The following is a 26,236-nucleotide window of genomic DNA, read 5'->3' on the forward strand; positions in this document are numbered from 1 at the left end:
AGAAAGTGGCTCCACTAGCTAACCCAGCATTGCCGTCTATGTCATGGAAACCAGGTGGACATTTCCCATGGTTTGCCCTTGTCATTAAGTGCCGAATGCTTCAAACCGAGACTGTGGGGACCAACACACAGAAAGTGACAAGAGAGACAACCCAGAAAGATTACAAGGCTGGAGATATAAGGGGCTTGGAGGGAGTTCTTTGGTATGATTAATAATGGAAATTGGGAAGGTTCCAGTGATGTGGGAATCCAGAATAATAATACCCTTACTACCCAACTCATTGACGCTATGGGGCTAACTGAAACTTCTTCAGGTCCCTTTAAGTAAAGAAGCCCCTTAAGACATAAAACCTATGATAGAAGATAACAAAACTAATGGCTTTAAAGGAGGGTTAAATAAACCCACCTACCCTTGGACATTATCAGTTTCCCTTCTCCCTTTTTTTTTTAAGATTTTTTTTTTAAGTTTACTTATTTATTCAAGAGCTGGGGTACAGGTCAGAGGCCTGGGAGGGTGAGAGGATTCACCAGAGACAGAGCAGGGAGCAGAACAGGCAGACAGACCAAAGGCACTGCTGAGGGGAGCAGCAGGCGAGACAGGAGAGGTCTGCCGCATCAAGTGGGCATCTCCCTGGCCGGCCGGAAATCGAACCCGTGCTGCCGAGGCTGTGGACAGCTTCATAGCACTGAGCTAAAGCCACGGCACCACCAGGGAGGTCCTCCCTTCTCCCTTTTTGGCACGTGAAAAGAAGAGGAGCTACCATTGACCCTTAAGATACAATAGTAACCAGACCCTTTGGCAAGAGGATAACCTCCTTGCTTTAGAGCCATTGTTGTCACTGCCCTTTTGGTTACGGTCAGTAAGGAAATCATTGCGGGACCCTTGTTTAACCATTTTTGTATCTCGTGCAATAGAAGCTCTTCTAACCACTTTAATCAGCTACTTTGTCCCCTGCTACTACTGTCAAAGTTCCTCACTACTGTCTGACATTCACAGTCACTTTCTGACCTCTTGTGGTAACAAACCTTCAAGAAACCCACCTGGGTAACGCTGACACTCATGGTTCACTGATAGCTCCTATTTGAAAAGTGAAAATGGTAGATATTGTGCTGGATACCAATATCAACACTGATGGAATCGAAATGGCACTTTTGCCTTTGACTAGTAGGCCAACATGCTGAATTACACATGCTCACCCTGGGCCCTTGCCAAAGACAGCACTGCCAACATTTATACTGACAATAGATACGTTTTTGGAGTAGCTCATGATTTTGGAATCTTGTGGGAAGCAATGTGCCATCCTTCCATTTTTTTCAATGGACCTTATGTCTAGGAATTATTGGCTGCTATACTTTTCCTGGCTGTCTTAGCTAGTATTAAGATCCCAAAGCATTGTAAAACTGACTCTCTGATACTGAAGGAAATCACCTCGTTGATATTTTCATGAGAAATACTGCCCATATAGGAACCAATAGCAGACAATCCTCTGTGATGCTCCAAAGGGATATTTCTCCAATGAATAACTTAGAAAAGGAAAACAGGATTGGAAATTTAATGACTGTTGGTATGACAAAAAGGGAAAGCTGTGTTTTGGACCAAATAACAGCCCAGCCCTACCAGCAACCCTAAAATTTCTACTACTCACCACCAACATTAAACATTGGACCAATAATAAAATGGTAGCTTTCGTGGTACGGAATGTTGGTAATGTTAATATTTGTTGCTGCAAAAAATGTGTAGCTTATTTGTCCCACCAACTCAAAATTAATCCAGGGAAGCTTGTTCATGTGGCTCCTAGATATTTTGAAGTGCTTAAGGGGCCATTTAAGATCTCACAATTGGATTTCATCCAGTTGCTTCCATATCATGGAGATGTATTTGTTTTAGACATGGTCTGTGTGTTTTCTCACTGGACTGAAGTCTTCCCTTGTAAACAGACTACTGCCTTTTCTGCCTTTTCAAAGTCCTTTAGGAAAAAATTCTATACCTGCCTGGCAAACCCCTCAACTTCCTAGACATTGAAGAACCCATTTTATGGGTGCTCGGACTAGGTTTCTCCTTTTTGCAGGTTATGCAAATTTTTCACTGCAGCACAGATCTGGATCTATCAGATTCTGAAGTTGGAGCCACTTTCTGAGCCCTTTCTTAAAGGAACAGATGTTCTTTTGCCTACCCAGTCTCTTGTAACCTAGTTAATGAGTAGAAACCCAGTCCTGAGCTCAGAAAGGAAATTGGAGACACAGAGAAGACAGTCCTTGTCCAAAGCTGAGAACTGAGTTGCTGAAGATTCCAGTAGAGAGAGGAGATGACCTCAGACTTTTATTTAAAACAAGTAACCTATTTTACAGCCTTAGAGTATGATCCACAGTGACTTGATAAGAATCTCTCTTCTGCCTAATTGGATTCTGTTACTGTCTTGTCTTTCATTTGACCTCCCTTTTATTGGCAAACCCCTTGAACTTAGAAGAATTCAACCAATATTCACTGTCCCTCTTTATCAGAAACTGCTTCCCTTGCTTTCATGAGGCTAGTCTCCTGAATTTTCTTTCATCTGCCTTCACTACCTCTTTTGTTCTCGGATCCTTTTACTCTTTCTTCTTTCCAACACTGCATTAAAGGTGACCAACCCCCAAGGTTCAGAGCAGAACCTTCTAGTTCTCTTTATCTTCTCTCTCTACTGGAATCTTCAGCAATTTTAAAACTCTAGTTCCAATTTCCTTTTTGAGTTAGATCTGTGTTTTCTATCCACTGTTACAAATTTACTTAGATTTCTTGGCTTAAATTCATGTTCCACTAATCTAAAGTACTTTTTCCCCCCTTTTTACGAACTAATACCCCTTTGACCTTCCCTTACTGATTCTAGTATTCTCCAAAATGCAAGACTTGAAAAGTGGTGGCCTTATAAAATGAGAGAATTTGGGATTGCAGGGATAAGAGGAGCAATGGAAATGAGGAACTAAATTAACATATCTTTTTTTTTAAGATTTTTTTAAAAAGATTTATTTATTTATTTATACAAGCACTGAGTACAGTCAGAAGCGTGGGAGGGTGTGAGAATTCACCAGAGCCAGAGCAGTGAACAGAACAGGCAGACTGACAAAATACACTGCTGAGGGGAGCAGCGGGAGCGGCAGGAGAGGTCTGTTGCGCCATGTGGGACTCTCGCTGGTGGCCAGGGATTGAACCGGCACTGCAGAGGCTGCAGACAGCTTCGCAGCCCAGCGCTCAACCACTGCGTCACCAGGGGAGGCCCTAAATTAACACATCCTGTTTTTTTTTTAAGATTTATTTATTTATTTATACAAGCACTGGGTACAGTCAGAAGCACGGGAGGGTGAGAGAATTCACCAGAGCCAGAGGGGAGAGCAGAGCAGGCAGACTGAACGAAATACACTGCTGAGGGGAGCAGCGGGTGGCAGGAGAGGTCTGCACACCATGTGGGACCCTCGCCTGGCTGCTGGGGATCCAACCGGCACTGCAGAGGCTGTGGGCAGCTTCGCAACCCAGCACTCAACCACTGAGCCACCACCATGGAGGCCCAATTAACACATCTTGAATAGAATCTTGAGAGGGAGCAGAACACCAGGGTTCCAGGGATACATACCTGATTTGTGGCTATGTGTCCTGCTATGCTTACTTGCTATGGAAAAGAGTTATTCCAAACAAAATTAAAGACCCATAGCTCCATCTTTTGAGGAGAGACAAGCTTCCAGGTGAGATAAAACTTTTCCTGCTAGTTTAAAAAAAGCTATTTTTAATAAAATCTTCATAGGGGCCTCCTTGGTGGTGCAAGGGGTTAAGTCTCAGCACTATGACGCTATCAGCAGCCACTGCAGCACAGGTTCCATCCCCAGCCAGAGAGCTGATCCACATGGTGCAACGGACCTCTCCTGTCTCGCCTGCTGCTTCCCTCAGCAGTGTATTTCAGTAGATCAGCTTGTTCTGCTCCCCACTCTGTCTCTGGTGAATCCTCTCATTCCCTGCACCTCTGGCCTACACCCAACTCTTGTATGCATAAATAAATACAATAAGGGCCTCCCCTGGTGGCACAGGCAGTTGAGCGCAGCACTGTGACTCTGTCCGCAGCCTCCGCAGCATGGGTTTGATCCTGCCCAGCCGGCAAGAATCCCACATAGTGCAGCAGACCTCTCCTGCCTCACCCGCTGCTCCCCTCAGCAGTGGATTTCAGTCAGTCTGTCTGTTCTCTTCCCCACTCTGTCTCTGGTGAATCCTCTCACCCTCCTGCACATCTGTCCTGTACCCCGGTTCTTTTATGCATGAATAAATATATATTTTTTAAAATTTTTCTAATGGGCCTCCCTGGTGGCGCAGTGGTTGAGCGCTGGGCTGCGAAGCTGCCCGCAGCCTCTGCAGTGCCAGTTTGATCCCCGGCAGCCGGGCAAGGGTCCCACATGGCGCGCAGACCTCTCCTGCCGCCCGCTGCTCCCCTCAGCAGTGTACTTCGGTCCTTCTGCCTGCTCTACTCCCCGCTCTGGCTCTGGTGAATTCTCTCACCCTTCTGCGCTTCTGACTGTACCCAGTGCTGGTATAAATAAATAAATCTTTAAAAAATAAATAAAAAAATTTTTTTTCTAAAAAAATACAAATAAATAAATAAATAAATACAATAAATCTTAAAAAAAAAAATCTTCATAGCTTGGATTTGTCAATGACTTCTTGGAAAGGACACTAAAAGCACAGAGTTCAAGAGGTTTTCTTTTCAGAAGCATCCAAACTGATGCACTGATGTCAAGGAGGGCACAAATACCTATATAATGGGGGTTTGGCTAGTCTCAAACACTTGGAGATTTGTTTATTTCCCTTCCCTGGTAAACTTCTAGCTATCTTTCCATCCTACCACCTTCCACTCTCAAAGTTCTTCTGCCTTAATAGAACTTTTTAAGATGGCATCTGAAGCCATGTGAGTGAGTTACTCAGTTTTACTATGTTTTTTCCAGGTAGACAGGAGATATACATGTTATTATTCAATTTCTTTTTGGCTTTTTTTCTCATAAATTTGCCTGATATTTGCTTAATTATTTGCCAGCCTAGAAGAACCCAGAGGGGTACAAGCTGATTTTCTTTGTGCCCAAACACTGACCTTCTTCTTGTTTTCAGCATCTTCTTACTGATCTAACTGCTTGAGCAAGAATACACACATCTCCACAAAAATAAGCATCAGTTTGCAGGCAGACCATAGTTTGAATCCACTATTACTCAATGAACCATATTATTCCAAATGAACCATAATCTACAGAAATGTACCTCTGCCCATAACACTTTCTATACTCATACAGAACACCCTAGTCATGTAGAGCACTGGTCCCTCATGATCTTCATCAACATTTCAGAATCATAGTGTCCAGTTGTAGAAATGAGGAACACTTACATAGACACTTGCTGCTACCCTTAGCCACCACTAACATTTGTTCTTCGACTCTATGTGTTCTGGCTTCCTCTTCTTGCAGAGGAATTACCCACTCCCTCTTCCAAAGATGCTCTTTCCACGTGCACACTAAATCTTGTACCTACATAGTAAGTCAATCCAGTGATGCTCCCTTGTCTCTCTCAACATTTTCAGGTTTTGGGACCTCCCTGGTCGACCAAGTGGTTAAGACACAACCTATGAAGCTATTTACAGCCACCTCAGCATGAGTTCGATCCCCGGCCGGCCAGGAATCATCCCACATGGCGCAGCAGACTTCTCCTGACTCGCCCACTGCTCCCCTCAGCAGTATATTTCAATCAGTCTGCCTGTTCTATTCCCCACTCTGTCACTGATGAATCCTCTCACCCCCTGCACTTCTGGTCAGTACCCCAGTTCTTGTATGCATAAATGAAATAAATATTTCAAAAAAAATTTTTTTCAGGTTTTTCCTCTCTATTGATTTCTTTCCAATAGCATACACATTTGTTCGTAGTTGTCCCACCTTAACACAGCACCCCTGATAGCAAAACTACACCGATGTTGTTTCAATCCCCTTTTTTTGCCCTGGAAGCAAACGCGAGCTTCCTTTTTATGGTCTAAATGATGAAGCTCCTACTTCCCTTATTCTCTCTTAAAAAAAAAAAAAAAAATTTGGGCCTCCCCTGGTGGCGCAGTGGTTGAGCTCTGGGTTGGGAGGCTGCCCGCAGCCTCTGCAGCACCAGTTTGATTCCCGGCCACCGGCGACGGTCCCACCAAAAAAAAAAAAAAAAAAAAAAAAAAGATTAATTTATTTATGCATACCAGAACTGGGGTACAGACCAGAGATGTGGGGGGCGAGAAGATTCACCAGAAATAGACTGGAAACAGAACAGGCAGACTGACAAAAATCCACTGCTGAAGTGAGCAGCAGGCAAGTCAGGAGAGGTCTGCTGCACCATGAGGGTCACCTACCTGGCCGGGGATCAAACTTGTGCTGCAGTAGCTGCAGATATCTTCATAGTGCTGCATCTTAACCCCTTGCACCACCAAGAAGGCCCCCCCCCCTTATTCTCTCTTAAACCCACTCAAATTAGACTTTTGCCCCCATCAATCACCCCAAATTGCTTTTGTCAAGATCAACTATGGCCTCCACTTGTTTCAATTCTTAGTCTGCTCTTCATCTACTGGGCCTGCAGCAACATTTGGCAGCACTGATTATTCTCTTTTCAACATACTTTCTTTCCTCTTTTTTTTTTTGAGTTCTAGTTTCCTTTATTTATTTTTTATTTCATATATATTTTACATCATTCTCCATTTTTGTACAATACTTGCTTTCTCCTCTCAGGTGCAGTTCCCATGAAAATCCCACCACCAATTCAGCTGTGTCCCTTCACCATAGTCCCTTGTGCTCTTCCCAACTCTGTTTTAATCCTTCTCCCTCCTCTACCCCTGCAGAATGTCTCTGATTTATAGTTGCCTGTTGATTTCCATTACTAATTTATTATAATTACTTTCTTTCCTTCAGGACACCCCAATCTTCTCTTTTGTTCCTCACTTATTGGCTTGTTCATTCTTAGGCTCCCTTGCTGTTTTTTCTCATTTCCAACCTCCTTTATATTGGACTCCCCCAGTGATCCATTCTAGGTGGTTATAAAGTATAGAAAAACACACCACTCATTTGGTGAGTATTCACCATACAACATGCCACACTTTGCAATAACTTATATAGGTAACGTATTTGTTTTCCATTGTTTAGCTTTCTCACAGTAAGTACCACAAGGGCAGGCACTTCTTTGTGTTCTGATGGTACCCAATGCCTAGCACAAGTCTTTGGCACAGAGTAGGTACTATGTCAGTATTTGTTGAATGAATAAACGTAGCAGGGTAATAGAATTCAAATTTTTCTTGGTAACAAAAACAGTCACTGTTAAATTTTTTTTAAAGATTTATTTTACTGGACCTCCCTGGCAGTGCGGGAGGTTGAGCACCACACTGTGAAGCTGTTTGTAGACTCTGCAGCGTAGGTTCGATCCCGGCCGGCCGGTGAGAATCCCACATGGTGCAGCAGACCTCTCCTGTCTCGCCCACTACTCCCCTCAGCAGTGTATTTCGTCAGTCTGCCTGTTCTGTTCCCCACTGTGTCTCTGGTGAATCCTTTCACCCTTCCGTGCATGTGGCCTGTACCCCAGCACTTGTATAAATAAAATAAATCTTTCAATAAAAAAGTCAACTCGTTAAGACTAACACAATTAGAGAAAAAAATACAAAAACTTTTAAAAAATAAAGATTTATTTCACTTATGCATACAAGAACTGGGGTGTAGTCAGAGGTGTGGGAGGATTCACCAGAGACAGAGTAGGGAGCAGAACAGGCAGACTAACTGAAACACACTGCTGAGGGGAGCAACGGGTGAGACAGGAGAGGTCTGCAGCTCCATGTGGGTTTCTCTCTGGCTGGCAAGGAATTGAACTCATGCTGCAGAGGCTGCGGCCAGCTTCACAGTCTACTAGTGAATATCAAAAGCCACTGTGGGGGTAAGCTTTGCGCAGAGATCAGTCAACCTGTCCCTGGCAGCAATGTGGAAAGGTGAAAAAAAGTGAACAGTTGTTCTCAGAACTGACACTTCTTTGGGAGCCAGGTTGGTAAGTGAAGAAAACTATATATAGGGGACTGGTTGTAAATGACTTAAAGTGACTAATCCCCGTTGTTGGGTAAAGAAAAATGTCAGGCTTTTCTGCCCTCCCGCCATCAGGACAGATGATGGATCCTTGCGGTCCTGAATGCATGCCTGATGGCGGGCACCTGGAACAGGGTGTGGGCATAGGTAGATGGGATTCACCTGGGCTAAGACTGGGCTTTTAAGGGCCGCGTCACGGGGACGCCAGCAGAAGCCAAGAAGAAGCAGAACGAACCGAAGAGCAGAGAAGCAGAGAGAAAGCCAGAGAGCCCAGATAGAGTGAAGGCTTGCTGGGGGCTGGGAGGACTGCCAGCCTTCCGGCCCCTCAGCACCCTTACCTGCCATATGCCTGGTAATCTAAATAAAAAGCCTGCAAAACCCACCGAGGACTCTCTAGGACTCCATTTTTACCTGGTTGGCTGGATCAGAAAACCTGCTCAGTGGTCCGTTCCTGCCTCTACACCCGTTCATGTCCAATTAACAGTAGCCATGTATCACACAGATCCAATTTCACCAAATCATGGGGAAGCTAGAAAGCTATATTCTTAAACAAAAACTCTCAAGTTTTAAAGGTTGGCTCAAATTCAGAAAACATTGGCAGTCGAACCAAACACAGTCGCAAGGCCAAATGTTGCCTATGTCCACCAGTTCACTATCGTTAGTGTAATAATGCTTTGAGGGGACCTATTTTGTGCTCTGAGAAATAGGTGCAAATTTTCCTCAAAGCCAGTCAAGAAATGGATCCAAATACCAACATCTTCCCTTCTCAAGGTGGTTAAAATAACTTACAGAGCCTTATATAAATAGTCTTCTTTGAATTCAGCCGTGAAGAAAAGACATCCAGCCCCAGCAGGGAAACAAGAGAATCCGGGCTCCTTGTGGGGCTTTGAAGAGGCATTTGGGGCGAGACATTCCATTGCCTTAGCACTGGGTGCATGCTTTGTTCATGGGAAAGAGGAGGGCCCAACAGTGGCCTAGGGAGATCACAAGTGGTCGTAATAGTAAGGCAGACACCTTCTCTTACCTCCTTATGTTACAGGACAGGGAGAAGGGCACCACAGACACCCCCAGACCTGCCTACTCTAAATAGGTTCTGCCATCCATCACATCAACATAAAACAAATGAGACTTTAATGGGAAAGAACTTTAATACAATTAGGAAACAATACAGGAAAGGCAAAGAACATAGTTTCTAAATCAACTACCCAAAGTTACCCATCCCCTCATGGGTAAAAGTCCATTCAAATGGGATTGGCCCAGAACAAGGCCCCAAAGCCTGTCACAAGTTTAAAGCATCCTCCAGTGGGGATCCACAGAAAAGGATCAGAAACAACCAGACAAGTCTGAAAGGAAAAGAGCAAAATCAAAATCAAGACAAAAACCGCCATTGTCACCTCCTCACGGGTCTCTCACCCACATCTGTTTTAACCAGTCCACGACCAAAAGGCAAGTGTAGTTTCTTCACATGTCTCTTGGCGCCATGTGCCTCTTCCAGGTCTCCTTCTGGCTCTCCATCCTGCTTCCTTCCTTCCTTAGTCTCCTCTGCAGCTTCTTCTCTTCCTGCTCAGCTCCACCCTCCCTTCGGTGGGGCAGGAAACCTGGAACCTCCCCCTTTCCTGGGGACCACCCTGTTACACTTACACTTTGGAAAAACTTCTGCTGCCATTGTAGGGGGCTGGACTGTGTTCCCTACACCACTTACACGCAGCTACCTTGGAATAACTACTGGGAACCGTGGGTGGAGCTGAGTGACCAGATGAAGGTATAGAAGACAGAAGGGAGGGGGGCTAAAGAGTAGAGCCCTCTGGCTTCTGTGACCCAACTTGTACCCTGGTACTGCTGGGAAGAAAACACATGGAATAAACACATGTAGAGATATTTGGAGGAGACGTGGGGAGGCTGCTCTCTTAGTCCTTGGCAGGAGCAATGGCAGCTGGTGTCTTGACATCATGATGGATTATTTGGTACATTTTGAATTCTGACTCTCTTCTTTTTCCCATTTCTCTAGGACCTTCCTTACCCTTTTCTGGTGGTTCCCTGTACCTTATGTTTGTGGCCTGCTTTGGAGTGACCGACCCTGTTTGGCTGGGCACTTGTCTATGAGGGTTTGGGTAATTTGGGATGTTTTAAAAACAAACAGCCAATTATAAATCAGAGACATCTTGCAGGGGATGGGGGAGGAAGAGGGATCAGCGGGAGGGAGAGAGGAGCACAGGGGACTGTGGTGATGGTGCACGGGGGAATTGGTCTAGGAAATTCTATGGTACTACACCTGAAGGGGGGGAAGCAAACATTGTTTAAAAATGAACAATGGGGGGCCTCCCATGTGGTGCAGCAGGTTGGGCGCAGCAAGTTGAGTGCAGCGCTATGAAGCTGTCTGCAGCCTCTGCAGTCCAGGTTCAATTTCCGGCCAGCCTGGGTGATTCCCACATGGCGTGGCAGACCTCTCCTGTTGTGTCTGCTGCTCCCCTCAGCAGTGTATTTTTGTCTGTCTGCCTGTTCTGCTCCCTGCTCTGGCTCTGTTTCTGGTGAATCCTCTCACCCTCCTGAGCTTCTGTCCTGTACCCCAGCTCTTGTATAAAAAAAAAATAAATTTTTAAAAAAAGAACAATGATGTAAAATATTTATAAATAAATTCTTTTAAAATTTGGGATTTTTTTGAGGAATTCTTAGAAACTTTCTTCTCTTTCCTCTCTGCGCACACAAATTCTGTTAAAGATCTCTCCCATCAAGAGTCTGTTTTGCCTTTGTCTTTATGCGGGAAGTGGTAGAATCCCTTTAGAGAGGGCAGGACCAGGTACCCTTCGGTTCAGTGCACTAACACTATCAGCAACAGTGAGGAAACCTTAGTCCTTCCAGCAGTCATGATCTCAATGGGTGAGACTTCATGTTTTCAAAAACAAGCTACAATCAGAACATCAACAAAAGGTGCCAAATGATGCATTGATTACATTCTTTGCTTCTCTCTGACCAACTTACATGAAAACAGGGCCTCCCAGGTGGTACAGGGGTTAAAGATACAGCACTATCAAGCTATAACCAGCCACTGCAGCATGAGTTAGATCCCTGGCTGGACAGGGAGCTAACCCACATGGCGCAACAGACCTCTCCTGTTTTGCCCGCTGCTTCCCCCAGCAATGTATTTAAGTCAGTCTGCCTGTTCTGCTCCCCACTCTGTCTCTGGTAAATCCTTTTCCCCTAACTCCCGCACATCTGGCTTATACCCCCATTCTTGCATGAATAAATAAAAATCTTTAAGAAAAAAAAGAAAACAAACTGGCCCTGAGAATAGTGTTGATTCCAACAATCTTGATAGAGTGGGTTAAATGCCAGAGTGCTCCTTAGAAAGGTGGGCTGGCATAAAAAATTATTTGATTTAGATATCAAAGACAAATGTGATTATGGAGTAAGAATAAACAGATTAATGAAAGAATGTAATAAAAAAAAAAAGGCCCACACTTATACAGTCAATTGAATACTTACAAAAGTGCCAAGTCAATTCAATGGATTAGAAAAGTCTTTTAAACCAATGGATTGTAACAAATGGGGGGAAATAAATGAACCTTGAATGCTGGCTTTGCCAGCATGGTCCTACAGAGACGGCTAGCATGTTCTATGCCTAAGGCTGACATGCAAATTTGTGAAGCACTTGCATATTTTTAAGAGAGTTGATCTTTAGCATTCTCACCAAACACAAAAAAATCATAACTATGTGAGGTGATGGGTATGTTAATTAGCTTGATTGTGTTAGTCTATTTACTGTGTAAACACATTTTAATTAAAACAATTGAGTTAAGCAAAAGAAATCTGAATAGACATCTCACTTAAGAAGATATACAGATGGAAAAAAAACATAAGAAAAGATCACCATTATCATTTGTCATTAGGCAATTACAGTTAAAACAATGAGATATTACTCCAAGCCTATTACAATGACCAAATGCTGACAAGAATGTGAAGTGACTATAACTCTCATTCAATGCTGATGGGTATGCAAAGTGATACTGCCACTTTGGAAGACAATTTGGCAGTTTGTTAGAAAATGAAATATACTCTTATGATCTAAACATTATAGTCTTTGGTGTTTACCCACTGAATTGAAAAGTTATGTCTACACAAAAGCTTGCATGCAATGTTTATAGCAATTTTATAATCGTCAAACTTGAAAGCAACCAGGAATCCTTCAGTAATTAAATGAATAAATAACAAAGGAATATTATTCAGTGTTGAAAAGAAGTGACTTACAAGACAGAGGAGCTTTGAATGGGTATCACTAAGAGAAAGAAGGCTATGTGAAAAGGTTACTGTATGATTCCAACTGCATGGCATATTGGAAAAGGCAAAGTGGTAGAGACAGTAGAAAGAGCAATCGTTGTCAGGAGTTGGAGGGAGGAAGAGATGAATAGGCAGAACATTTTTCTGTATGATACTATAATGTTGAATACCTCTCATTGTACATTTGTTGAAACCAATAGAACATCAAGAGAGAGTGTCAGTGTTGCTCATTGATTGTAGCAAAATGCCCCATTCTGGTGCAGGCTGTAGATAGTGGAGGGGCTGTGCATATATAAGGTCTGGAGGTATATGGGAATTCTCTGTACTTTCTTTCTTTTTTTTTTTTTTTTAATAGAGGCATGTTTTATTTATTTATTTGTTTGTTTGTTTGTTTGGTTTATACATGCACTGGGTACAGTCAGAAGCGCGGGAGGGTGAGAGAATTCACCAGAGCCAGAGAGGGGAGCAGAGAAGGCAGAAGGACCGAAGTACACTGCTGAGGGGAGCAGTGGGCAGCAGGAGAGGTCTGCGCGCCATGTGGGACCCTCCTCTGGTGGCTGGGGAGCAGCCGGGGATTGAACTGGCGCCACAGAGGCCGTGGGCAGCTTCGCAACCCAGCGCTCAACCGCTGCGCCACCGGGGAGGCCCCAATTCTCTGTACTTTCTACTCAATTTTGCTTCTCACCTAAATCACTGAAAAATATAAAGTCTAATAAAAAATCCTAGCCATAAACTAAGAGAAAATATTCTTAACACTTATATATGATAAGGAATGTATATAAAGTGTTTGTACACATCAAAAACAAACATCATAAATTAGGCAAAAGATCTGACACACACATCACAAAAGCAGATATACAAATGACCAATAAGCTCGTGAAAATGTTAGGGGGAAATGATGTCCTGAGTTAATTCCATACAGGCTTTGTGGACCCCACCCCCACTCCAGACTAAAGCCATCAGGACACTGGGAAAGACAAATCCCATCACCACCAAAGGGAGGGTGGCTGGGACCTGAGGGTGGAGTTGGGCAGCCAGGTTGGATATAAAAAACCAAACACGTGGGCCTTGGGGTCTCTCTCTCTGGCTCGCAATCGCTCGCCTCCTGGCTTCACCGCTCCTGGCTGGCGGCGAACTCTGAGAGCGCCATTTTGGGATTCCTGATCGGCGGATCGGGTAGGACTCATTTAAAACTTTGTCTCCCACTTTTCTCCCAGAGCTGTACATTTCCTCATTTCCCCTTCCCTTGTAAATAAACCTTTTATTAACCTTTCACGTGTGCCTGCAGTAGAGCATTGATAAGTCCTTTTAAGCGCGCGGGTGAGGACCCACAGTCAGGCACCCCGTTTGTATCGGGGTTGCTCTACAACAAAAAGTTATTTGACATCATTAGTCATCAGAGAAATAGTCACTAAAAATACATTGAAATCCACTTGTGAAACTAAAATAACTAACAATATCAATTTATTACTGAGCATGAGATACAAGTGGAACTTGGATGCATTGCAAGTGGTGATTTAAAGTGATTTAGCTTCTTTAGATCACTGTTAGAAAGTTTCTTTAAAAACTATACACCCAGGCCTCCCTGGTGGCACGGGGGTTAAATACAGTGTAATCAAGCTATCGCCAGCCACTGCAGCATAATTTCTATCGCTGGCCGGCCAGGGACCAACTCACATGGCACAGCAGACCTCTCCTCTCTCACCTGCAGCTCCCTCAGCCGTGTATTTCAGTAGATCTGCCTGTTCTGCTCCCCACTCTCTCTGGTGAATCCTCTCATCCCTGCACCACTGATTTACACCCCAGTTCTTTTATGTGATGGAGTTTTGTAGAGTAATGGGGTCCTTGGGTCCACTCCCACTCTGGGAAAGATTTCACCAGAGCTCCCATTTCAGCGGCACGCAGCGAGTTCCCCAGGTGCTTTTCTCCACGAGACAGAGACATTAGCTATATTTAAAGAGCAGGTTTATTAGGGAAAGGAAAAGTGACAAGTTTTGCTAAGAGAGGCCTGCATGGTTGCAGGTAGGTGGCCTTGACAGGTCACAGGCAGGCAGGAAGCTGCTGCCCTGCAGAGGGAAAGAGTTAGTGAAAAGAGGCACCTGCATAGTCACAGGTGAGCAGTGGGAGTGCTGCCCTGAGCCTGTGCAGAAACTGCACTGATATAGCCCTTTTCTCTTTGGGAGGGGTCACTCCTTCTTGGAGTGGCCTGCTTGTTGCTGACATTGGGTAACAGGCAAAACTAGAAAGGGATCAGAAATTCCAGGGTGGGCCCAATCTCCATATTTTTACCCTCAGGCCTGTGTGCCATTCCCTATAGCAGTCTGATTCTGCTTGGGTCTCATGCCTTGTGATAAGGCACTGATGCCTAAGGGTCATGACCTCTACAGCTGGGTTAATGGTCATGTTATTCCCCTCGACCCCCACCTCCTTGTGTGAGTCAGGTTTTAGTCTTGTGAGGCCTCCTTTGCAGTTTTTCTATTCTTGTCTTCCATCAAGAATGTCTTAAATCTTGATGGGGGGGTGAGGGGGTGGTTACATAAGTATATATATTTTTAAAAACTCACCAATTGCACACTTAATCTTTGTGCATTTTCCTGCATGTAAATTTACCTCCATAAGAAACAAATGTGACCACAGAATCACCTTAAACAGGTTAACAATACATATCATTTACATATCTTGTTCTTTCCCCTCTGATACTTAGAAGAACATCTCGAACATGATGATTATTCAACACATATTCAAGAATAGTTAAACAACGGCCTGCCTGGTGATGCAAGGGGTTAAGTCTCAGCACTATGAAGCTGTCACCAGCAACTGCAGTACAAGTTCGATCCCTGGCCAGGGAGCTGAACTACATGGTACCGCAGACCTCTCCTGACTCGCCCTCTGCTCCCCTCGGCAGTGTATTTCAGTCAGTCTGCCTGTTCTGTTCCCCACTCTGTCTCAGGTGAATCCTCTCATCCTCCAGCACCTCTGGCCTGTACTCCAGTTCTTGTATGCATAAATAAATAAATCTTTAATAGGGCCTCCCCTGGTGGCACAGGCAGTTGAGTGCAGCGCTGTGAAGCTGTCTGCAGCCTCTGCAGCGGCGGTTCGATCCCGGCCGGCCAGCGTGGGTCCCACATGGCGCGGTAGACCTCTCCTGTCTCGCCTGCTGCTCCCCTCAGCAGTGTATTTCGTCAGTCTGTCTGTTCTGTTTCCCGCTCTGTCTCTGGTGAATCCTCTCACCCTCCCGCACATCTGGCCTGTATCCCAGTTCTTGTATAAATAAATAAATAAATCTTTTTTAAAAAATCACTTTAAAAAAATAAATAAATCTTTAATAAATTCTTTTTAAAAAATAAGAATAGCTTAAACAAGTGAACCAATTGTTTTGGTAGTAGCCTTGCTGAGCAAATCACCAATTGTCAACATACAAATGTATGCACGTACGTGTGTGTGTGTCCCCACAGTATAATCAATTGGTTTCGGTTGTTTTCCTATGATAGAAACTGTCTAAAATTACTGATGTTTAAAAAAAAAAAAAAAGGTCATATCACATAAATGTGTTGTAAAAATAAACTGAAAACTAAATCACTTTGGAGAGGGCCTCCCTGGTGGCGCAGCAGGTTGAGCACCGCGCTGTGAAGCTGTCCACAACCTTGCAGTGCGGGTTCAATTCTTGGTCCGCCAGAGAGAAATCCACTTATCAGCAGACCTCTCCTGTCTGGCCAGCTGCTCCCCTCAGCAATGTCTTTGGTCAGTCTGCCTGTTCTGCTCCCCACTCTGTCTCTGGTGAATTCCCTCACTCTGGTCTGTGCCCTGGTTTTTGTATAAATAAAAATAAATCTTTTTAAAAAAAAAGTGCTTTGGAGAAAGACATCTTTGCTCAATTAATGATTTTCAGGTAATTTCCTCTTAAAAATAGTTTAATAACCAAACCTTTATTCCATATTGTGTATTTTTTTGTTCCAAGACTATTTGCAAGCTAGGATATTTATTATGAGAAAAGTTTCCTCTACTAACAGTTTGAAAGTTTGGAAAACTACAGGTAAATCATGTTAGGCTAACATGGAAAAGAAATCTTTTCTTCTTCAATGTACATTCTTAAAATGAAATTACTTTCAAAACTTAAAAAAAAAACAAAATTTTTTGAGCTTCAGTTTAAAAAAAAAAACAGATGGCAGACAAAGATGTGTTACTGAGTGCTACTATTAAATGTTATGTCTAAATCCCAGATGAAAATGGAGCAAATGAGGATATGTAAATGTTAATATTTACATATCAGAGCTGTATTTTCTAAGAATATTTTGCTTTAGATTAAGTAGAATTTACTCAGAAAATCTTAGGTCTTTCTCAAAATGAAAATAATTGCATTTCAAAAGCCAAAAGTTTCAGCAACTTCTAGATTAAGAAATTAATTTTTCCAGTTAATTTGAAAAGATGATTGGAGATTTTTTTACTCTATTAGTATAATGTACGAAAGGAAACTTCTGGACCACTTACAAGTTGTGATTCTCTGCTTTCAAGTAGGGGTCACATTCCTCTCCCCTGTCGTTCATGGGATGGCTTCCTCCATTAAGCATGCATCTGGTTTAAATCCCCACCATCTGTGATAAATCAATGCATAACAGATAATAAACTTGGAAGACTATATTCCTATAGGGCTTGGCTTCTATTCTCTTAGTTTTTACAAGGCTGATGATTTTTCCATCTTTGCTGATCCATGTCATGGTAATAAGAGAAAGCTGAAAGCAGAGAACGTACTTAAGAACTAAGAACTTATGTCCAACGGCAATCCGCAGGAAACTTGAAATTATCAATACTTGCTGCTGCTGTGTCTTTACGAGCTTTGAAAAACTGAACTCACCATTTCACGGTTTCTTAGGCTAAAGTCCTTTTTATCCAATTATGCTTGGTGATTGGTGATTATTCCCAAAGTATACAATGGCTATTCACTATTTGGATTATTCATACATTTATCCTTTTATTTTAGTATAAATATTAAAATTAAAACCTGGCACCACTTTTCTTTTTTTTTTTTAAGATTTATTTATTTATGCATACAAGAACTGGGGTACAGGCCAGAGGTGTGGGGAGTGAGAGGATTCACCAGAAACAGAGTGGCGAACAGAACAAGCAGACTGACTGAAATACACTGCTGAGGGGAGCAGCGGGCAAGACAGGAGAGGTCTGCTGCATCATGTGGGTCACCTCCCTGGCTAGGGATGGAACTCAAGCTGCAGTTGCTGTAGATAGTTTCATAGGCTGTGTCTTAACCCCTTGCACCACAAGGGAGGCCCCTAGCACCACTTTTCTTAATTAAAGCAGGACCACTGATTGCGAGAAGGTAATTTAGAATAGTGGTAAATGATGTGGATTTCCCCACGCAATTATTTCAGGTGACTTAGGCAAATATTTTTACAATGCTTTAAACTTCAGTTTTCTAATCCATAAAATGGTAACAATAACATAATATCCTCATAAAATTGATGTAAAGTTTAAATAAGATGTTTTTATACTTTGTGCAGTACCTGATACATATGGAGTTTATAAGGTTCCTGGCTATCAGCACAATTGTGAATTTACCTACAATCCTTCTCATGTCCAGGGTTAAAGTTAGTATTGCCAAGACTGGAGCCCTAAGAAAAATGCTGTTCCACAGTGTGCAATTAATAATGGGCCTCAATGGCCAGTTATTCCTATTGCCTTTACTCATAGCAGCCTCACCATAATTGGTATGTGTCTCTCCTATTAGATGCGGAGTTCTTTGAGGAGCCATGTTTTACTTCCCTTTGGATTACTGAGTCTGGTTAATTGTAGACCCTTACTAAAAGAATAATGCATAAATGAACATGTATTCAAACATAGTTAAAACATTAATTTTATACCTCAATTGTTTGTTTAGTTTTACATAGCTGTAAAAATTAATTTCTTTTAACTCCTTGGGTCTAGGAGAGAAATATATTAAAAGGAGAGTTAATAATCATCTATGGTTCTCTGTTTATATTTTCAAAGAGGATGTCTAGTTTAGGCATATTATATTTGAGATATTTATTTGACATCCAAGATGAGGTGCTGAATAGTTTGGCAAAGTCCATATATTTCAAGAAATTTACTGAAGGCCATCTATAAATTTGGAGAAAATTGGGAGTTGTCAACATATGCGCAGTACTTAGATTCACATGACTAAATAGGGTCACCCAGGGAGAGGATCTAAATTAAGAGGGAAAAAGGTCTTAAGGCTAAACCCTGGGGCATTCCAAAACCTAGAGTTTGAGGTAATGATGAGAAGCCACAAAAGAGACTGAGGTGGACAGGGTCAGAGTGTTAGAGGAATTGGGAGAACCAAGAGAAAACCAAGATCACATGTCCAGCTTTTATTGTCCCCAGTTCTCTACTCTCACTCTCTGAGCTCTTCTTCTTTCTCAGGAGGCCTTGCCCCATTTCTGTGTGCTATTTTTTTTTTTAAAGATTTATTCATTTATGCTACAAGAACTGGGGTACAGGCCAGAGGTTTATGGGGGTGTGTGTGTGAGAGAGAGAGGATTCGCCAGAGACAGAGCCGGGAATAGAACAGGCAGACTGACTGAAATACACTGCCTTGGGGAGAAGCGGGCGAGTCAGGAGAGGTCTGCCGTGCTATGTGGGTTGCTCCTTGGCCAGCAGGGTATCGAACTTCTGCTGCAGAGGCTGCGGATAGCTTCATAGGTTGCGTCTTAACCTCTTGAGCCACCAGGGAGGCCCCTCAATGTGCTATTTGGCTCCACATCTCAAGTTTGCCAATCTGACCCTCTGCTTCTCATAACCCTTATTCAATAATTCCCTGTTTTGCCTGTGTCTTCAGACTTGGCCCACCTGCAATTTTAGGGTCTGGAGTCCCAGTCAGAGTTGTCCTTTGCTGGCTTCAACTCACATCAACCCTATGGTTCCTCACTCTAGTTCTGCCTCATGTATCATCCTCTCTGCAGGAGGAGAGATAGCTACTTTTGATATCCAGGTTTCAGACTCCTGCTTCAGCTTTCAGGTGGGTGCCTCACACCCCTTCTAACTTACACTGAGCCCTGCTTTCCTGGATTGCTCCTGGCTGGGTAGGGTATTCTTGCTGCAGATCTGGGCATTGAGCCACTTAGGACAAACAGCCTGTCCTTTTCAGCCAGTTTGAGTGCCTCATCTCTGCACAACTCCAGCTGCAGGGGCCAATTTTCTTGCTCGAAATTTCCAGTCATTTGAGCCAAATCTGGAGGGAGGTCAATTCTTGTGAATTCAGCCTAAACTATTGCCCAAGTATTTTACCATGTGGTGATCTCAAAGAATCTGGAATATAAAAACTCCATGGAATAGAGGTATATAAAGTGGACAATCCAAATATTTTATTGTCAACCTACAATTTGACTTGCTTCTAACAATCACATGCTAAATCAGTAGGAATTTCTTGAGGGAATACTAAGGAGACCAATTAGCAAACAACACCTGATATTTCCCCTAGAGACAGTGGTATGTAAATTAGTAGGAGGTACAGAGAATCCCAAGATAATTATACAGGTTCTAGAACTCTTTTAAAGGGTTGCTATTTGAGGGCCTCCCTGGTGGCACAAGGGGTTAAGCACCACACTATAAAGCAATCCCCAGTCTCTGCAGCATGAGTTGGATCCATGGCCTGCCAGAGAGCTAACCCACATAGCACAGCAGACCTCTCCTGTCACACCCACTGCTCCCCTCAGCAGTATATTTCAGTGAGTCTGCTTGTTCTGTTCCCCACTCTGTCTCTGGTGAGTCTCTCACCCCCCATATCTCTGGCCTGTCCCCCGGCTCTTGTATGCATAAATAAATAAATCTTTGGAAAAAAAAAAGGGTTGCTATTTAAGGGATCTATAATCATTGGTTGATCTCTGTTTAGCTATTTTCACAGCAAGTAGGGTTAGGAATGTTTAAGGGACTGGAGATTCAGGTTTAGTTATAAGTCATTCGAACCCTGATTTTCAAGGCCACTACCCAACTAGCTCTCTAGAAACAAAGTTGTTTTGACTGATAATGCCTGATCCTAGAACAAGCTGTTTTCTTTATTGCAGTCCTTCAGTTAATAATAGATAGAAATGTGCTAAAATTTTCACTCATTTTTATTAGCTATATTTATATGTAATTATATCTTTACTGCTTTGATGATAAAATACATGTTCTAGTCCATTGTGAAACTTTCAAAGAATGTAAAAATTGAAAGTGCACAAAAGTTCTCCTTTCCTTAAATATAACCCCTCTTAATAGTTTGTTTTTTAAAATACTTTTGTGTTAGAAATGATATATATGGTACATATTATACATATTGCCAAGAAACTTGAATTTTTACTTAATGAGTAATATAGGTTTTTTTTTTATTTATTTATGCATACAAGAACTGTGGTATAGGCCAGAAGTGTGGGGGATGAGAGGATTCACCAGAGACAGAGTGGGGAACAGAACAAGCAGACTGACTGAAATATACGGCTGAGGGGAGCAGCGGGAGAGTCAGGAGGAGTCTGCTGCGCCATGTGGGTCACCTCCCAGGCTGGGGATGGAACTCAAGCTGCAGTGGCTGTGGATAGTTTCATAGATTGTGTTTTAACCCCTTGCACCACAAGGGAGGACCGAATAATATAGTTTTGATATCTATGTCAGGACTTATAACTCTATCTCATTCTTTTTATCAATTAAATGGTGTAGTATTGCATGGCTATACCAAAATTTATTTAGCAAAAGAATATGGGTATTTGCAGGTTTTTTTACAAACACAAGCAGTGCAAAAATTCACATGTTTATATGTATACATATATGTGCATATATGTGTATATATACTTTTCCTTGCACATTTGAGTATTTACATAGGATACATTCATAGGATTGGATTTCTTAGACTAAAAGATATACACATTAAACATTTTGAGAAATAACTACCAAATTTCCTTCTTAAGAGGCCATGCACATCAATAATGTATGTAATATCTATGTTCATAAACACGGACCAACATTGTGTATTATGACTGCTTGAACGTGGTAGCGAGAAAAATGTCTATTCAAATTTGCACTTTCTAAATGTTATTTTACTGATTAAACTATACACAACTGTAAAACTAAGTATAGTGATTGATTTTAAAAATTTGTTATTATCATTGATCTTAACTTATCACTTGATCTTAACCAAAAGGCCGAGAAGCGATCGTCATTGCTTAAAGAGAATATCAAATGTATTAGTAGCACATACATATGTACATATGTATTACTTGTCAAGTGCTGGGACCCATGTAAAGATGAATAATGACTGGCATTGGAAGATGAATAAAGACATGGTGCCCTCATGCTACTTTCACTCAGTGGTGGTGGGCATGGTGGGGACATACTTGTATGCTAATAATCTTAACAAAATAATGGAGGAGAAAGTAGATGCTAAACATAGTTTGAGTTTTAAGTTCTAATTTGAATACTTAGATTAATGTATAACTTTTTTTAATGATTTATTTATTTATGCATACAAGAACTGAAGTACAGGTCAGAGGTGGGGTGGTAGGGTGGTGGTGGTGTGTGTATATGTGAGAGGATTCACCAGAGACAGAGTAGGGAGCAGAACAGGTGGATTGACTGAAATACACTGCTGAGGGGAGCAGGAGAGGTCTGCTGTGCCATGTGGGTAGCTCCCTCACCAGCTGCCAGCCAGGGATTGAACTGGTGCTGCAAGGCTGTGGATTGCTTCACAGTGCTGTGTTTAACCCCTTGCTCCACCAAGGAGACCAAAATGTATAATATATTAAACTATAACTTTTTTTTTTTTTTTTAAGATTTATTTATTTATTTATTCATTTATTTATTTATACAAGCACTGGGTACAGTCAGAAGCGCGGGAGGGTGAGAGAATTCACCAGAGCCAGAGCAGGGAGCAGAGCAGGCAGAAGGACCGAAGCACACTGCTGAGGGGAGCAGCGGGCGGCAGGAGAGGTCTGCGCGCCATGTGGGACCCTCCTCCGGTGGCCGGGGAGCAGCTGGGGATTGAACCGGCGCTGCAGAGGCTGCGGGCAGCTTCGCAACCCAGCGCTCAACCGCTGCACCACCAGGGAGGCCCTTAAACTATAACTTTTGATATGAAATGTTAGTGTGTTTTGACAAGACTCTTTAAAATCAACATCCCAATACAGTTCTACTTGAAAGACCACTGACAACCAATTTTCTTCTAGGTCATTATTTTTCCTTGAGTAACTGGGGCAATATCATGTGGATTCCTAAATTGGGTTCTCCTGACTGGAAATCATTCCTGGAGCATTCAATACCAAAAATAGCAATCTCATTTTTTTCTCTATTCTTTTTCACTAAATAGTTTGGTATTTTCTGCATTTGTTGACAGAGATGACTTTCTCTATATCATGAATGTGTCTATAGCATGGCTGGTATTTGTGATACTTTCTTGTAACTCAAGTTTGCATTCACTAGGCATGAAGCTTCAAACTAAAGGCTGGGATGAGAATATGGCCAAACCTAATTAAAAAGCCAAGTCAGGAAATGAATAGGTTGGCAAATAGCTAAGAATCAGATGATGTGGAAGAAGGGACAGCTGTGTTGAGATGAGACCCATTGTAGTCTTTCAAATTTTAGGAAAGGATCAAACCAGGGAAGCTAATGTGCCAATGTCAAGACTGATAGTTAAGGATGTGTAAATGTCATGAAGTCAAGGAATTGCAAACCCACTAACTATGAACATCAATACTGCCCTAGAATAAGATCCAATTGAATAAGAGGAATTGTGACTTTTGGCGAGGGACACAATAAGGTGAGGTAGGGTACCCATATATCCCAACAGGTTCCTTTGCAATTAACTTACTGTGGTAGAGTTATAATTCTGACAGAAACACACTCAATTCTGAGCTTATAATCATGAACTAGAAAGTATATGTGCTTAAAAATTATTGAAAAAATTTATACAGGTAGATTAAAATCCTTAGAAAACAACTCTTCCTGTACATAATACATAAAAGCTTAGTTTTCTAGGTTGAGCAGAATGTTTTTCAGACTTACCTAAATTATAACCTACTTTAGTTTTAGTTTGCTATTCAATGTATATTTAACTGGCTTACTTTTATGGAGTATAAAATGCTAATGGTTCAACAGATGGATATTGTAGGGGTTTTCAGATTTTGATGTAGTCTAAAATAAAATTTTCTTGTGGGTGGGATTTGTCAGTTATTTTAAATTCTTTACTAAAAAACATTTCTAAGGATAGGAGATGTCTTTACCTTCCACTTTCTCACCCCACGGAAAACATTTTTGCATCATGGGAAACATTTATTATAAATGTCCACAAAGGCAGTTTGAGTAAGGTGTAACTTGGTTAAGATATTTTGCACTGTGTATCTGTGTATCATTTTACTGGGATCTTTCAGTCTTCCTTTCCAGAGAAATTTTCATATTAGTTCCGAGTTTTGATCTTAATTACTATTCCTTGTTAGTTTCTGGGATGATCTCGTTGTTTCTAGACCAATGCCAAGGCACATATCTCATCTTTCTTGCCATAAACATTTTGGAGGGAATAAGTCTACACAGTTTGTTTGAATCAAATAAACTTTTTTTGTATTAGAAAACTGAAATCAGCAATTATTAAATCATACTTTACATTTGAAGTTGGATGTCATAGTAAAATCTCCTATTTATATACTCTATTATTAGCTACAAAGAAACAGTTGGCTATTCATGCTGTATCAGAAAAAAATACTTTTATTCGTTTGACTTTTCAAATACATGCTTGTTCAATATTTTATTAAAATGCACTAGCAGATGTTAGGTAGAATGTGGCCACATCTGGGGTATATAAAACACCATTCCAAGCTCCATAGGAGGGACACAGCAATACCATTTAGTTCTCCTTTACTGTCTAACTAGCCCATCTCATTTAATCTGTTTAAATCCTTCAAACTGAATAGTTAATTATAGCACCAATTATTTCGGTTGTCCTGGGAATATGAAAAGGAACAATGAACTAAAATGCTAAGGGAAGCATCACAAAAAGAAATGCACTATGCTGAGATACAAATAAAACCACTAAAGCTTGTGGCTAGAGCTATATTTTTTTCATTTGAAGAAGCTGTAAATCTTGGGTTGCCTGCTTCCTGAAACACCTTGAATGTCTTTCTACAATGTCTCCGCTTAACTTGACCCTTTCAAAGAAAGTACAACTCATCTAAAAGATGGCAAATAAAGATTTTATTAAAAGGTATATTTTGACAGTAGTATATATATAGATGATTGTTAAATTCTAACCTATTTCAATCTTCTACCTTTTACTTTTAATTTTACTTTCTTCTTTTAAAGCAAGTTTTCTAAAAATACAAAAAAATCTATTGGTTATTTGTCAATGGATCAGATTCATATACTATTACATTTAGTACTACCACTAGCTTCTTGAAAATAGACCATACTGATGATTGGAATAAATAGCAGTTGAAAAGAAGTCCTGGAGATTCTTGTCTCATACACTGCTTACCAGTTAGGAAGAAGAAAAATACCTGGAGTTGTATATGTAGCCAAGAGTGGGAAGGCAATTGTGGCGTAATGAAAAGGATCCTGAATTTGGAGTGAGTTGACCTAGGCTTCAGCCTCAGCCTTTGCCATTTTCTAGCTCAGTATTTGGGAGAGTTCTTTAACTTTTAACTGCTAAGTCACAGTTCCCTAATTTATAAAATTAGAATAATACCATGGAGGATTATTATAAAGATTCAGTGAAATAATGGATATAAAAGCACTATGTGAATTGTGATATAAAGAGAGAGAGAGAGAGAGAGAGAGAGAGAGCGGAGGGAGAGAGCGAGCAAGAGCGCACTTACTGTTATCAGGCTGTTGGTGGCTTGCAATCTTTATCTCAGATGAGCAGCTGACACTTAGATTTGGAGCACAATTGAAAAGAAATGCACGTGGTGGACATAGAATAGGCAGGCGTGACTTTCCCCTTAGACACACTGTCTAAACAGAGAAGGTCTCTGGAGGGAGTAAATTCAACCTTGATTTGAAATTTCTGCTCTTCAGTGATAAAAGTGAGGCAAACCAAGCTTATATATATCTATACTATTTCATATATACCCTGGAATCAAAGATTTTCAGTCTTTCATACTCTTAACACCTATTTGCTGAGGGTCTAGTATATATACCAAGCATTGTGTTAATATCTTAGTAAACACTGGTCGACAAGATTTCTGCTTCCAAAGGACTTGGTCACATTAATATCTTTATTCCAAGTAGTTGTCAAAGTGTCAGCTCATAGTAGATGATCACCAAAAGTTGGTTGACTGAACTAATGTCTCTAATTTTGTAGCAATGCCATAGCCAAAAAAAAAAATAAAGAAGCAATTTTTTTTGTGAACAGAGATGCCTACCCAATCATGTGATTATCATGGTAGTACTTCTTAAGTTTTGAGGGAAAGAGTCTTTTAAACTAAAATTTGTCTAGTCACGTACCTATAATGACAATTGTACTGTAAATTTAATGTCTTTCTGTTTAAAATGATTATCACTTCCAAGCAGTACATTTAACATGGGGACACTGTCAGTAGAAAATATTTTCAAGGGCCTCCCTGGTGACGCAGCAGTTGAGCACTGGGCTGCGAAGCTGCCCACAGCCTCTGCAGCACTGGTTCAATCCCTGGCTGCCAGCGAGGGTCCCACATGGCGCGACAGATCTCTCCTGCCGCTCCTGCTGCTCCCCTCAGACTTCACCAGTCTGCCTGTTCTGCTCCCCGCTCTGGTTCTGGTGAATTCTCTCACCCTCCTGCGCTTCTGACTCTACCCAGTGCTTATATAAATAAATAAGTAATTAAATAAATCTTTAAAAAATATGTATGTATATATATTTTCAAGGTGGCCTCCGTTATGTCAGGTCAAGAAAC

The 26,236-nt window shown here is 41.7% G+C and overlaps 1 protein-coding gene across 1 annotated transcript in view; it reads left to right on the forward strand.

Annotated features, from left to right (window-relative positions):
• Positions 1-13,459: 13,459 nt before the first annotated feature.
• RNF2 (ring finger protein 2) overlaps positions 13,460-26,236 on the forward strand; it is a 69,468-nt gene continuing 56,691 nt past the window's right edge. Inside the window, exon 1 of the mRNA XM_054693417.1 lies at positions 13,460-13,535. The gene's annotated coding sequence lies outside the window, so the exon portion shown is untranslated. The remainder of the gene's footprint in view (positions 13,536-26,236) is intronic.

The sequence above is a fragment of the Talpa occidentalis genome, unplaced genomic scaffold (assembly GCF_014898055.3).
Source record: "Talpa occidentalis isolate TD23 unplaced genomic scaffold, MPIMG_talOcc4v2.1 talOcc4.12, whole genome shotgun sequence".
NCBI lineage: Eukaryota > Metazoa > Chordata > Mammalia > Eulipotyphla > Talpidae > Talpa > Talpa occidentalis.